This window comes from Hyperolius riggenbachi, chromosome 6, assembly GCF_040937935.1.
Source record: "Hyperolius riggenbachi isolate aHypRig1 chromosome 6, aHypRig1.pri, whole genome shotgun sequence".
In the NCBI taxonomy this organism is placed as follows: Eukaryota; Metazoa; Chordata; class Amphibia; order Anura; family Hyperoliidae; genus Hyperolius; species Hyperolius riggenbachi.
In genome coordinates this window covers 17,822,207-17,837,815 of record NC_090651.1, presented here as the reverse complement: position 1 = coordinate 17,837,815, position 15,609 = coordinate 17,822,207, and the positions used below count along the sequence as shown (strand labels likewise).

The 15,609-nt window shown below is 44.6% G+C and overlaps 1 protein-coding gene across 15 annotated transcripts in view; it reads left to right on the top strand.

Annotated features, from left to right (window-relative positions):
- CAMTA1 (calmodulin binding transcription activator 1) overlaps positions 1 to 15,609 on the top strand; it is a 1,857,772-nt gene that overhangs the window by 1,480,060 nt on the left and 362,103 nt on the right. The gene's annotated exons all lie outside the window — the stretch shown is intronic.

Sequence of the window (15,609 nt, the reverse complement as noted above, 5' to 3'; positions counted from 1 at the left end):
GAGGAGTTGAGATTCAAACCCAGGTCTCCTGTGTCAGAGGCGGAGCCCTTAAACAGTACAAGATCCAGCCACTCCCCAAAAACATGGAGTTAGTATGTTTTTGCGTGTTTGCATGAGTCTATTTCGGGTATTGTGGTTTCCTGCTGGATCTCAAAAACATACTGACCGTAGACTATGATTATGTCTGGTTTTTGCACCATTATAAGCATATACACAATGTACACACAAATACATTGCATCATGTACAAAGAAACACATCATCTTTACATACAAGCATTGTACACACACATCACATACACACACAGCCCTCCTTTAAGGCTTCTTGCACACCAAGACGTTGTGTTAGGTGCCACGTTAAGGTCGCATAACGTGCACCTAACACAACGTATGGTGCTGCAAAAGCCGACGGTAGAGTGAGCCGCGTTCGGCGGCTCGATTCCTATAATGTCTCCCAGAGTGGCGCTGATTGGCCAGCGGGACCACGTGATGCGGAGCGAGACACTCCGCATCACGTGGTCCCGCCGGCCAATCAGCTGCCGCCAGTGCAGTGAATATTAAGTAGCCATGTGCGCGGCTACTGTAGCTGGCTCTCCCCGCCTCCTCTCCGCCCCCCACTGCGCATGTGCAAACAGTCTAACGCGGCTATAGCCGCTCCAACGCCGTAGCATGCTGCACTTTGCACCGAACGTGCAGCATTACATGTAACGTAACGTGGGCTGTGTGAACAGCCCACTTGTGTTACATTGCTGTGCGTTGGGGGAGCGTGTAACGTCTTGGTGTGTAAGCAGCCTAAAGGGAACCTAAACTGAGAGGGATATGGATGTTTCCTTCTAAACAATACCAGTTGCCTGGCAGTCCTGCTGATCACTTTGGCTGTGGTAGTGGCTGAATCACACACCTGAAACAAGCATGTAGCTAATCCAGTCTGACTTCAGTCAGAGAATCTGATCTGCATGCTTGTTCAGGGGCTGTGGCTGAAAGGATTAGAAATACAGGATCAACAAGAGAGTCAGACAACTGGTATTATTTTCAAAGGAACAATCCATATCCTTCTCAGTTTAGGTTCCCTTTAAAGTGGATCCAAGATAAAATTTTAATCATTACATAATTGTGTTCCTTTCATATAGTTTATAGGGCATTCCTCAAGCCAAATACTTTTTTTTGTTTTGTTTTAATACTCTAATTCTCTATAAACTAAACAAGCCTCGCCCACAGCTCCTTTTGTGCCTTGGCACTGCAGCAAGGGCTTATGGGAGCTCAGTCTGGGCAGGAGGAGGAGGAGGTTACTAGCCAGAGACTTCAGAGGCAGAGGGGAGGAGGGAGGAGGAGAGAGGACTGAATTTACACACAGGCAAGCTGATAGCATCTCCAGCCCTCAGCCTGTGACAATGTGACAAACAGAACATGGCTGCCCTCATTGTATCACAGCAATAAATAAGCATTTGAAGCTGTTTGCAGTTAGAGATGCTGTGTAAACTATCTAAACTTTATATAAGATATATAGACAAGTTACTTGTTATAGTTAGTTTTTCAACTCGGATCCGCTTTAAGCTTTATTCTGCAGGGGTGGGACTTGGGGGTGATGATTGCTCTGCAGGGGTGGAGATTACCAGGCAAGGAGGAGCCTAAATTTATAGTCTGTGACATCAGGAGATAAAAAACATTCATGTGAATTAACTTCCTATCCAGGAGTAAAGTAATCCTAACTGAATCTTCCTCACATTTGGCAATATTTCCATTTATCTGCTCTCTTCAGTGATAGTCTGCTTTTTTATTCCGATGTAATAATAGTCAGTCATTTTGTAGCAGGAGGAAATTCAATTATTTGGTACAATACTGATTTCCAGAATGACTAGCAATTCAGTAGATAAGGCTGTATATTTCTGTAGCCAGCAAGTGTCATTGAGCTGTGAAAGTAGCTGCAAATCAAATATTTTAATGTAATGGTATGTCGGTAAAGGGCTGTTTGCCTAATGAAGGTCAATTGTGGCCCAGCCGTGCAATTTCAGAAGAAAGCCTCTGATTGACTGGCATGCTAATGCTTCAACCTAACAAGCTAGATTGTGTGTGAATGTGAATCTGGCTGATATAGAGGCAGTGCAGAGGATGCATTGCCTGCAATCCTTGTTAATGGAAGTCTGTCTGTGTATGCCTCTGTCTGGCTGTCTGTCTTTTGTTTTATCAGCCAAGTGCATTGTGGGGAGGGATTTTTAGAGTGTTTAAATGTGCCCTATACCGTGTGACATTAAATCAGCTTGAGGCAACCCTCCCACAGTAAACGCGTAATCAGGGCTGGCTCTAAACTTTTTGCTGCCTGAGGCCTGGAACCCACTACAAAACGCTATCGCTAATCACAATCGCTAGAGTTTTGTATGAGCAGTTTGTAAGCGATTCCTTGAGCGTTTTAGGGAGCGATTTTACAAAGCGTATCAATTTGCCACCGGTTGTGTAGCGATTAGCGTTTTAAAGTCTGATTGGTCCTTTCAATTATTTTTAATTTTGTTACAGTGTACATTAACTTAAAACGCTAGCAAAAAATCGCTCAGTGCAGGTTTTGATGAGCGATTACTCCAGCGATTATATACTTTACATTGAAGCGCAAACGCTAACAAAATGCTGCATGTCCTGCATTTGCGATTTTGCTAATCGCAATCGCTTCTGTGGAATTTGCACCATCCATTTACATTGGCAGAGCGCTTAGGGAAATCTCTAGCGATTTCTCACGCTCCCTAAACGCTCAAAAAAACGCTCTGGCGGGTTCCAGCCCTGAGGTAAACTTTCGAGGATGTTATTTCCCTCCCCCCCCTTTCCCGATTTGGAATGATTGCAAAGCACCAGAAAATTTACTCTGCTTCACACATGACATGCTGCAGCTCAACACGATAGCACACTGGCTGGCACTGAGTCTGTGACAAACATACTGCTCACTCTCATACACTCCTCCATTCCTCCTCAGGGCTGGAGCACACCCGAGTGGTTCTGGAGCGTTTTTAAAAACGCTTGCAGGGGGGAAAACCGCTTGGCTAATGAAAGTGAATAGGCTGGTGCACACCAGAGCGGCTCGTTTTTTCCACAAACGCAAACTCGGGGGCTGCAGCATTTTTTTAGATTTCTGAGGTGTTTCTGCCTCAATGTTAAATTATAGGAAAAGCTCAAACCGCTCTAAAAAAACGCTAGATCAGAGCGTTTTTCCAGGCGTTTTTGTTACAGAAGCTGTGCAGTAACAGCTTTTAATGTAACAATATTTGTAATTTGCTACACAAAAAACGCTCCAAAAAACGCTTGACATGTTTAGAAAACCTCTCTAAACATGCCTAGAATCGCTCTGAAAATCTGCTTCAAAAACCTCTAGCGTTTTGCAGATCTGCTAGAGGGTTTTGGTGTGCACTGGCCCATAGTCAGGACAGCAGTGCCACCTCCTCCCTTCTGCTGTGCAAGTCAAATAGAACACTGCTGCTCTCCTGCCTCCCCCCTCCTCACTAACTGTCAGACTCCTCACACAGCACAACAAGCTGCTTTTCTCCAATGATGCTCTCCTGCCCCCCCCCCCCCTCCTCACTAACTGTCACACTCCTCACACAGCACAACAAGCTGCTTTTCCCCCAATGATGCTCTCCTGCCTCCCTCCTCCTCACTCACTGTCAGACTCCTCACACAGCACAACAAGCTGCTTTTCCCCAATGATGCTCTCCTGCCCCCCCCCCCCTCCTCACTAACTGTCACACTCCTCACACAGCACAACAAGCTGCTTTTCCCCCAATGATGCTCTCCTGCCTCCCTCCTCCTCACTCACTGTCAGACTCCTCACACAGCACAACAAGTTGCTTTTCCCCAATGATGCTCTCCTGCCTCCCCCCTCCTCACTCACTGTCAGACTCCTCACACAGCACAACAAGCTGCTTTTCCCCAATGATGCTCTCCTGCCTCCCCCCTCCTCACTAACTGTCACACTCCTCACACAGCACAACAAGCTGCTTTTCCCCCAATGATGCTCTCCTGCCTCCCTCCTCCTCACTCACTGTCAGACTCCTCACACAGCACAACAAGTTGCTTTTCCCCAATGATGCTCTCCTGCCTCCCCCCTCCTCACTCACTGTCAGACTCCTCACACAGCACAACAAGCTGCTTTTCCCCAATGATGCTCTCCTGCCTCCCCCCTCCTCACTCATTGTCAGACTCCTCACACAGCACAACAAGCTGCTTTTCCCCAATGATGCTCTCCTGCCTCCCCCTCCTCACTCACTGTCAGACTCCTCACACAGCACAACAAGCTGCTTTTCCCCCAATGATGACCTCTTCACCTCGCTCTCCTCTCGCTTCTCCTCCTACTCTGACTGCATGCTGTTAGTGTAAACACACAGTACAAACATGCCACCCCTGTAATCTCTGCGCCTGATGCAAATGTTTCACCTTGCTTCATGAGAGAACCGACCCTGCTTGTAATGTCTAGCACACACTAAGGATCAAACCCGTGGGGAGAGTGCTGTAGCTAGAAAAGAGGGATGACGCCCTCATGCAATGTTCAAAACCGGAAAAGAGCTGGCACGATGTGTATACAGCAAGTAGCATTTCTGTCGCTGCCACTTGTATACACATCGTTCTGCACGAGTGTCCTGAGGAGCCGGACCCCCTTCTTCTCTTGGAATAGGAGCTTTACACAGCGGCAGGCAGATTCTGCCTGTGAGCAAAATATTGCCTTGATAAAGGGGCCCTACGTGGCTCCGAAACGTTACCCCTCCTGCAGTGTGATGTCATGACCATTATCTAGAGGGGTGCAGGCATGGCTTCTGCCATGGGCGCCACAGCACCATGGGCGCCATTCCTGTCCCTACAACTCAGATTTCAGATCAGATTAATTCTGTTATTTGGGGAACATGGCTGCTTAATTTATATATGTGGGGTGCACTTGGCTTAGTGTTAGAAAAGAGGACAGAGATGGAATAAGATGGAGATATTTCCAAAAAAGTAACTTCAGCAATATCCCGAGCCAAAAAACAGGCAACCATAACACATGTACACTAGAAAGGATGCTGTTTTCAAATGGGAGGGGGGCTCTGATGGGGGGGAAGGGGCGCAATTTTAGTGTTTGCCATAGGCTCTATATTACCTTGATACGCCCCTGCATGGTCCTGACGGTTTGCTGTCTGTGAACCTCGTTGCATTGTGGGAAATAACAGCTTTTTCCAACTGGCAAGCAAGCAGCATCTCCCTCTGTGCATAGAATGCTCAGTAAAGAATCTTCTCTACAGATCACCTGGCAGAACTAAAGATGAACCGGGAATCATTTCAGAATGTAAATCAGGGAAAGGAAAGATTTTACAATGGGCAAACACTGACTAAATCCTATATAATAAAGTCCCTGTGTCGCTGCGTCTAACTGTCCCTGTGTCCATGTTGTTTGCTACTGCGCATGTGTGCAGCACGGACAGCCGTTGGGACAGGAGGACGAGGCCAGGGAGCCGGGTGGGCGGGTGCACGCGGCGGATGGGTGTGCACGCATGCGCATAGACTGGAGGCGGCAGGACCGAGACCTAGAGCCGTTTTTAAACGTGCTTAGGTCAACTAGTGATTTATAAAGGAATATTGTAAAAAAATACAAGCAACTGTATTCATTATGTTATTTTCACTACAGTTCCTCTTTAAATCATTGGCTCAGAATGAGAATGCAGATCAGATGCTGGGTCTAGGTCCACACTAGACACAGTTACAGGACGGACACTGCATTCCGGATCAGGGGAAGATTAGGGGAAGTACCCACCGTACTGCAAACTGATGAAAGTGCATCAGTTTTGCATCCGTTTCCGTTCAGTTTTTCCCTGACAGAAAACGTCTCCATCATTAGGAAGGAGTGGGAGGATTTTTTGGGCCAATCATAAAGCTCAGGCTATCCGTTTTCACATCAGTTTTTTGCCTGTGGAGCTGGAGATGCGTTTTCTCATTGCTTTTCTCTACCCTTGCGTGTATCCGTGGTCCTGATCCGTTGCGTGAAAATGCAGCAGATCCGGACCTTCCGTTCAGGTTTTGAAAACGGGTCCCCGCAAACGCAGACGGATCCGTTTTTTACTTGGGTGAGGCTGGCTGCTATTTTGAACATTAGTATCCGGGACTCAGGTTTGAAAAACGCAGCCACGGATACGTTTCCGGACCTAGTGTGGACCAGGTCTAACTCAGCAGGACAACCAGGCAAATGGCATTGTTTATAAGGGAATGAAGATGGCAGCCTCCACATTCCTCTCACTTCAACCTCTCTCTATGTGAGCTATTAGGACTCTTCCAGAAAGCGTTCCAGTCATTTGGGCCTGTAAGCGTGGGGAGACAGCCTCTGTGCAGTGCAGACAAGGCCTCACTTTCCCTACCTGCAGGGGGCAGTATAACTTTTAGGGTACTGCTAATCCATTTAGCACTACCCTAATTTTTATCTGAACACATTAGCCTTTCAGTGTGCTGACCCTTTAAGAAGCTATCCCCCCTTCAAAAGCCTTCGAATAACCAGGAACATCCAATTGGTCTCCTTTTTTTCCCTGTATGTCATAAATCTGCTGTTGTTTAATACGCCAGTTCAGCCGCTGGGAGATAACAGCGCTCTTAAAAGTTTCCAATCTACTCGCCATTTATACGGGGAGCGAGCGATCCTTCGAGGGGGAAACTGTGCTGTGACTTTGTGCTGCCTTAGGAAATAACAATGAATCAAAATGCCTTAGCTGATTACGGAGCACATTTCTTGCGGTAATGTACCATCGCGGACTTCAAATAGCAGCCATTTGCAGAGAAGCCGTTTTCTGCGATTGACGGGTAATAGTGGAAGCGCGTTTCTTAGGGTCTGTAACACAAATAATGGATAATAGTCTTTTTCTTTTTTTTTTAAGGCTCCTGTCTTATGTCTTTATGTATACTTTTTCTGTGCGGAGTAAATGATATTGCTTGAGGTTTTTATTGATATATTTATATATACCGGTAAATGGTTGTATAGATTTATTTACACATGTGTGTCTGTAACATTTTATAGCTTATGTTACCTATGCCTGTCCACATAATGCTAGGCTGAGCCGAAAGCCAGGTACACATATAATGTTAATTGGGCAATAATTGGCCAATTTTACCATCTCCATGTGGTATGAGGGCAAAATGATTTTTACAGTGGTTTGAGTGAGTTTAGGTGGACGGCCTTGTCTTGGTAGGTTTACAGATATGCCATACTCCTTCCATTTCTGAATGATCGCTTGAACAGTGCTCCATGAGATGTTCAAGGCTTTGGAAATCTTTTTGTAGCCTAAAGGCTCATACACACATCAGACTATAGTCTTTGGAAAATGAAAGATCACAGACCAATCTTACCACCCTTCGTGTAGTATGAGAGCCATACCTACACAGTCTTTTCTATGGAGCTGAACTCAACATCAGAAAAAAATCTTTGCAAGATGCTGCACACACAGATGCTGTACACAGGCAACAGATCAGTATCTGCAAAAGATCAGTCCCTACCAAAAATCCATTCCTGCAAATTGCAATGATAGTCTATGAGCTCTGCAGATCATCATACACACATGATTTAACTGACATTCATCTGCAGATCCGCAGATCTGAAAATCCATCCTGGTGGATCTGATCTGCAGATGAATGTCAGTTAAATCATGTGTGTATGATGATCTGCAGAGCTCTTATGCTGCATACACACTTGAGATAAAAGTCTCTGGAAAAGGCAAGATCACAGACCAATTTTACCCCATTCCGTGTAGTATGAGAGCCACAGTCTATTCTATGGAGCTGAACTCCCCATCAGATAAAATCTTCTCAAGATGCTGCACACAAAGATGCCCTTACACATTCAAAAGATCATTATCTGCAAAAGATCTCTTCCTGCAATAGATCCATTCCTGCAAAATGCATTCATAGTCTATGAGATCTGCAGATCCTCATACACACCTTGTTTAACAGACTTCATCTGCATATCTGGCAATCATCTGCAGATCTGAAAATCCATCCTGGTGGATCTGATCTGCAGATGATCTGCAGATGATTGCCTGCTAAACAAGGTGTGTATGATGATCTGCAGATCTCATAGACTATGAATGCATTTTGAAGGAATGGATCTATTGCAGGAAGAGATCTTTTGCAGATAATGATCTTTTGAATGTGTACGGGCAACTTTGTGTGCAGCATCTTGCAAAGATTTTATCTGATGGGGAGTGCAGCTCCATAGAATAGACTGCGAAGGTATGGCTCTCATACTACATGGAATGGGGTATAATTGGTCTGTGATCTTGCCTTTTCCAGAGACTTTTATCTCAAGTGTGTATGCAGCAATAGACTATCATTGCAATTTGCAGGAATGGATTTTTGGCAGGAACAGATCTTTTGCAGCTACAGATCTTTTGAGTGTGTGCAGCATGTTTGTGTGCAGCATCTTGCAAAGATTTTTTTTCTGATGGAGAGTTTAGCTCCATAGAAAAGACTGTGAAGGTATGGCTCTCATACTACATGGAAGGGGGTAAAATTGGTCTGTGATCTTTCATTTTCAAAAGACTATGGTCTGATGTGTGTATGTGGCCTAAGCCTGCTTTACATTTCTCAATAACTTTATCCCTGACCTGTCTGGTGTGTTATTTGGACTTCACGGTGTTGTTGCTCCCAATATTCTCTTAGACAACCTCTGAGGCCGTCACAGAGCAGCTGTATTTGTACTGACATTAGATTACACACAGGTACACTCTAGTCATTAGCACTCATCAGGCAATGTCTATAGGCAACTGACTGCACTCAGGCCGAATAATTACGCACACCCCACTTTGCAGTTATTTATGTGTAAAAAATGTTTGGAATCATGTATGATTTTCGTTCCACTTCTCACATGTACACCACTTTGTATTGGTCTTTCACGTGGAATTCCAATACAATTGATTCATGTTTGTGGCAGTAATGTGACAAAATGTGGAAAACTTCAAGGGGGCTGAATACTTTTGCAAGCTACTGTAATACTATGAACAGATTGTGTAGGTAAGCTCTCATACTGCATGGAAGTGTTAAATTGGTCAGTGATTGGCCAATAAAAATTGAAAGTGTGTAGCAGGCTTAAAGAGAATCTGAAGCCTCTTTAAAAATCAGTTTTTACCTTTTATTTAGTTTAAGGATCCTTGCCAGACCTAAAACACCGATATCCCGCGGCTGAACAAGGGTTTTATCACCCTCAAATGCTAGGGAAAAAATCCACAACTTTCCTGGTTGTGGATTTTGCTGCCCGGGGGAGGCAGAGCTTAGCGCTGTAGCCCTGCCTCCATTTGCATCAATACACTGTGGATCACCGCCTCTCCCCGCCCCTCTCAGTGAAAGAAGACAGAGGGGCGGGGAGAGGCGGCGATCAGCGGGGATTGAGGAGAGGAGAGGCAGAGCTACTGCAGAAAGCTCTGCCTCCTCCAGGAAATGCTCCCCCGTTTTTGCCCCGGAGATTTGAGGGTGATAAAACTCTCGTTTGGCCCCGGGAATGTGGTGTTTTAGGTCTGGCAGGGATCCGTAAACTAAATACGAGGTAAAAACTGATTTTTAAAACTGCTTCAGAATCTCTTAAAAACAGACCTGAACTGTAAATTAAAATTCTGAATAACCATACACACGTAATGCTTACCTCCTGTATAGTCTACTCATCAATCTCTTTCTCCTCTCCTGCTTCCTGTTTGTCCCCGTTTGTCCAGCTTCCTGGTCAGCACACTGTTAAACTGTAATATCACCCACTTGAGCCATAGGGAAGCATGCAGTTTAACAGTGTGTTGACCAGGAAGTTTATTATAAATAATTTTACTCGGTTCAGGTGCTCTTTAAACAATATTTCCCCCAGAATTGTGCTTTTACCAAGTTTTTAATCTTTTTTCACGTCAGCTAGTCGAGGAGGTTCTTCTAAACACAAACTCTGCAGCTGAGAATAGAGCTAGGAACCGTAGAAATGGGGTCTTAGGCCCAGTGCACACCAAAAACCACTAGCAGATCTGCAAAACGCTAGAGGTTTTTGAAGCATTTTTCAGAGCGATTCTAGGCATGTAGAGAGGTTTTCTAAACATGCCTAGAGTTTTCTGGAGCGTTTTTATGTAGCAGATTTCATATATTGTTACAGTAAAGCTGTTACTGAACAGCTTCTGTAACAAAAACGCCTGGAAAACCGCTCTGATCTAGCGTTTTTCAGAGCGGTTTTCCACTATCCTGTACTGTAACATTGAGGCAGAAACGCCTCAGAAATCCAAAAAATGCTGCAGCCCCGGAGTTTGCGTTTGTAGAAAAAACGAGCCGTTCTGGTGCGCACCATCCCATTCATTAGCCAAGCGGTTTTCCCCCTGCAAGCGTTTTAAAAAATACTCAGAAGCGCTCCGGCGTGCACCAGCCCTTAATGTGGAACCTGAACTCAGAACTTCCTCTCCACTCTAAAAGATAAGCAACAGCACAATAACCTTTTAAAGGAAAACCTGTCTTTGTTATAGAGAGATCAAATTACAACTTGTGATTGAGGGGGTGAGGGGATGGATGAGGGGAGAATAACAACAGGCTAAACTCTCTAAATAGTGCATTACTCTCTGTTTTCCTTCTGTCCTGTGCAAGAGTTCAGGTCCACTTTAATAATGTGTGAGATCAGTACTATCATTTATATGAAGAGTCATTTTCCTCCCGTTCTCTGAGGTGTGATATGGAGGAGGGGGGCGGTCTGTCCTCCTGTGATCTGGACGCTTTCTGGAGTAAATGAGCACCGATCTGCACAGCAGCAGTAAAATCACACCAGCCATCAATGGGACTCTATTATTGACATTTTCCCGGGCTGTAATCCTATTGTGCTGTAGCCTCCAGCATCCGCTGGCCAAATAACTGCAGCGGCAGAGACAGGAAATCCACTCGGCCGCAGCAATCTGGCTATGAAGTGGCACTCATCCTCCCATTACCCACTCAGCACAGCAGACAAATAAATGTACTCACAGTGCGCCACTGAGGGATCGCCAATCCTTCAATGGCTGTTGGGGGGGGGGCTGCTGCTGTAAAATAAGGGGTATATCCAGGGGCAGATATCTGGGGACTTTAGGTATTCTACGCAGCTTTGTGTTACGGTCAGACACCTAACCCTAACTTCCTCCCCTTCCATGCTAACCCTTTCCTCTCATTCAACACTAACCTCTTCCTAATACCTAACTTTAACCTTCCTCGCCACTGGTAAACACTCTCTGGCCCCTCCCCCACCATCATTTACCCCATCCTGATGCCTAATCCTAACTTTCATCGCTATCAGTAATCCCTGACGTGATAATGTACTCTGTAAAGTGCTGCAGAAGATGTCAGTGCTGTATAAATACATAATAATAGTATGGAAGGACATAAGACAAAGACTATGGTAGGATTCGATTGTGAGCTCCTCTGAGGACAGTCAGTGACATGACTATGTACTCTATAAAGTGCTGCAGAAGATGTCACTGCTATATAAATACATAATAATAATATGATTGGACATAAGACTTAGGCCACATACACACATCAGACCATAGTCTTTGGAAAATGAAAGATCACAGACCAGACCAATCTTACCACCCTTCATGTAGTATGAGAGCCATACCTTCACAGTATTTTCTATGGAGCTGAATTCCCCATCAGAAAAAAATCTTTGCAAGATGCTGCACACACAGATGCTGTACAGACACAAAAGATCAGTATCTGCAAAAGATCTGTTCCTGCCAACGATCCGTTCCTGCAAATTGCATTCATAGTCTGATAGATGATAGATCATCATACACACCTTGTTTAACTGACATTCATTTGCAGATCAGACAATCATCCGCAGATCTGAAAATCCATCCTGGTGGATCTGATCTGCAGATGAATGTCTGTTAAACAAGGTGTGTATGATGATCTGCAGATATCATAGACTATGAATGCATTTTGCAGGAACGGGTCTTTTGCAGGAACTGATCTTTTGCAGATACTGATCTTTTGAATGTCTACAGCATCTTTGTGTGCAGCATCTTGCAAAGATTTCTGTCTGATGGAGAGTTCAGCTCCATAGAATAGACTGTGTAGGTATGGCTCTCATACTACATGGAAGGGCGTAAAATTGGTCTGTGATCTTTCATTTTCCAAAGACTATAGTCTGATGTGTGTATGAGCCTTTAGTGTGCATACACACATGCAATTTTTATTGGCCAATCACTAACCAATTGTACCACGTATATGTAGTGTGAGACCTTACCTATGCAATTTGTTTATAGTATTCAATGTCTATTTGCCCTCATACTACAGTACATTGAGGTGGTAAAATTGGTCAGTGATTGGCCAATCAAAATTGCATGTGTGTATGCACCCTAAGACTATGGTAGGGATTTGATTGTGAGCTCCTCTGAGGACAGTCAGTGACATGACTATGTGCTCTGTAATGTGCTGCAGAAGATGTTAGTGTTATATAAACACTGCCGAGCGCACCCACCGCACGCGTCTGTCACGCCACGCACTCGCACACACGGCCGCCCCTTCATCTCCTTCAGTGTCTCTGCTTCCCTCCCTGCACATGCGCAGTGCTGCAAAACACACACACAGGGACATGGGACGCAGAGACACTTGGGTTTTCTTATAGAGGATTAATATGGTAGTATTTTAGATTATGACTATTTATTATTTTTATGGATTTGGTATGGTAAAGATTAGATTGTGAGACAACATAAGACAATGGGCTTGATTCACAAAAGAGTGCTGTTAGCACGGCTGTTTTCGCGCAAATTTTCGCATTGCGTGCGATCGCGATTTTTCGCGCGCAACGATAAAGTTTTTGCGCGCAAATGCGAATTTTCCCGCGAAATCAATATCGTTTTAGTGCGAAAATTTGAGTTTGCGCGCGAAGACATTACCGTTTCGCGCGAAAATTCGCAGCCGCGCGCAAAAACACCCGTGCTAACAGTTAGCACTCTTTTGTGAATCAAGCCCAATATATACTCTGTACAGCGCTGCGGAAGATGTCGGTACTATGCAAATACTAAGTAATAAGCAAACTTTGTGGGGTACAGATAATGTGTGCACCGCTACGCTCCAACACATCAAACATTTGCATTTAGAGTTTCTTCTTTTCTGTTGGTCGTGTTGTTGATAGCGATCTGATGTTGCCCTCAAAATTTAGCGCAGCAACAGACCGCCATATTGTACTACTCGCCTTTTGCTTCAGAAATCGCGTCGTCGCTTTTGTTATTAAGCCCCTGCAGTTGCCATGGAAACCCTGGCTTGTTGTGTGAGCTGCTCAGACAGGTGCTGCTGGGCGGAGGTAAACATTTCGGATGGTGTTTGCATTAATGAGGGCCGTGCCGGTGGGAAATAATTGCTGGGAATTAGCGTGCTCGAGGAGGAAGTGGGTATTGAGGAATTACGATTGCAGGGTGGTGATGGGGTAACACAGGGTGATAATTATCTATAATTTCAGCTCAGGATTTTTGGAAAGAAGCAGAATCGTTGAGAAAATGACGAGGTTGTGTTTTACCGCTCTGCGTCTGGGATCTGGCGTCTTGGATCTGCTCCAGGCGGCGTTACGTTAAAAGGTCAAAGCCGGGAAAGAAGTGTTTACGGAGATCCTGTCCCCGGCTGTTACTTGTCCACTGTGGTGATGATTTAGGCCCCTTTTACACTTGCCTTGCAAACTTGCGATGCGTTATCCTGTTTTACCGCAGATAAGCCAATTGGGCCTAGCTCACTTATGGTGCCCTGATGCGTTGCGCCAGAAGTGCCTAATTCGCCGCTGAGCCATCGCAAAGTCAACAGCACGTTTCCACTGAACTTCCGCGTTGATGCAGCGGCAGCAGAAGTAATATAAGTCAAGGAGCAAAACAGGAAAAGTAAACATGTTGGCGGTGGCGGAGTGGCTACATCTGCAGAACAACAGGAATACGACGGGGAAATCCGGGAATCCCAATGACGTACTTCCTGTCAAGCATATGACTATGCATATGACCCTTTTGACGCACTCTGCTGTAGGGTCATATGATTGACATTTTGAGCATTTGCAGATTTTTAGATTGATCCCATCAATCTGATCGGAATGGTTAGGAGATTTTTGTCCATTAGTGGTCCGAAATGATCATTTCTGATCGTTCATATAAAGAATCATTCGTAAACAATCGCTCGGCAAATTGTATCATTAGTGGCCAACTTAAGACTAACGAGGAGATAGAGAGGGATAAAGAAAAAGAAAGCACAGGTGCCCAATTACATGGGGCTAATATTTTCACTTCATTTGCGGTACACGTTAATTGTGTCAGGGAGAGCAGTCTGTCGTGGTCATCTACTTGCCTCCATGATAAGTGGAGAGAGGCTGTGTTGTCCACTGTTTGTGCTCAATGCTTAGATCAGTCACTCATAATGATAACAGACACTCATTTAAAGAGAAACTGTAACCATCCCAATCAGAAGCTAATGCCCCCTTTCCCACCAGAAGTCTTTGCCTTTTCTCAAATAGATCATCAGAGGGCTCTGTATGGCTGATATTGTGGTGAAACTCCTCCCACAGAGTGATGTCAAGACCTAGGTACTGACATCACACTGTGGGAGCCTTGTTGCATTTTGGGAAATAACAGCTGCTTCCAACTGCCAAAAAACCAGTATCTAAACTAAAGCAGTGTTGTAAAAATTAAGCACTTTTTTTTCATTACGGTACGTTATTTTCCTTGCAGTTACTCTGTAGGCCTGAAACCCACTACATAGCGCTATTGCTAATCGCAATCGCTAACGTTTTAATGAGCGTTTTGTAAGCGATTTCATGAGTGTTTTCTGGCGATTTTGGTTGCGATTTTATAAAGTGTAAGCGTTTTGCCAGCAATTGTGTAGTGATTAGCAATTAGCGTTTTTAATTCTGATTGGTCCTTTCAATTAATTTTAATTTTATTACAGTGTGCAGTAATTTAAAAACACTAGCAAAATCGCTCTGTGTAGGTTTTGGCGAGCGATTAAGCCAGCGTTTATATACTTTACATTGCAGCTAAAAATACTGCATGTCCTGCATTTGCAATTTTGGTAATCGCAAGCGCTCCACTGGAATTTGGCCCATCCATTAACATTAGCTGAGCATTTAGGGAAATCGCTAGCGGTTTAAATCGCTCCTTAAATGCTCAAAAAAACGCTTTAGTGGGTTCTAGCCTTGAAGCATCATTTATATTGGTTCTGACCCCTGCATGTCCTACTATGAATGGACATCCTTTCTGGTATGGCTTCTGCTGCCTGAACTTGTCCATATAATTTATTTTAAAGTCATATTTGAATGTACTTGACAACAAAGCCACCAAGATGGGGGCCCTAGAAGTTTTTCATGCATGAAGGCTATAGAAGAACCCTAGATTCTGCTTTTCATGGGGACCACAAAGATGTATGGATTGTGGTGGTGGAAACCCATGAAGCCTACTTTTTCCCTAAAAGGGTGGTTTCTGCATGGGTGGCTGAAAGTCAGTGCTATGTTTATCAGAGTTTCTGAAGAACCTAGAAAGTCATAAAGAAAGTCATAAAGAGCCACTGCCAAATTATCAAACCCTGCTGCGTTCTTCCCAAACAGAGGTGTTGGTGGTTGGTTGCCTTGAGGTCACCAGGGTATATTGGCTTCCTTACTCTGTAGTACCGCCAAGC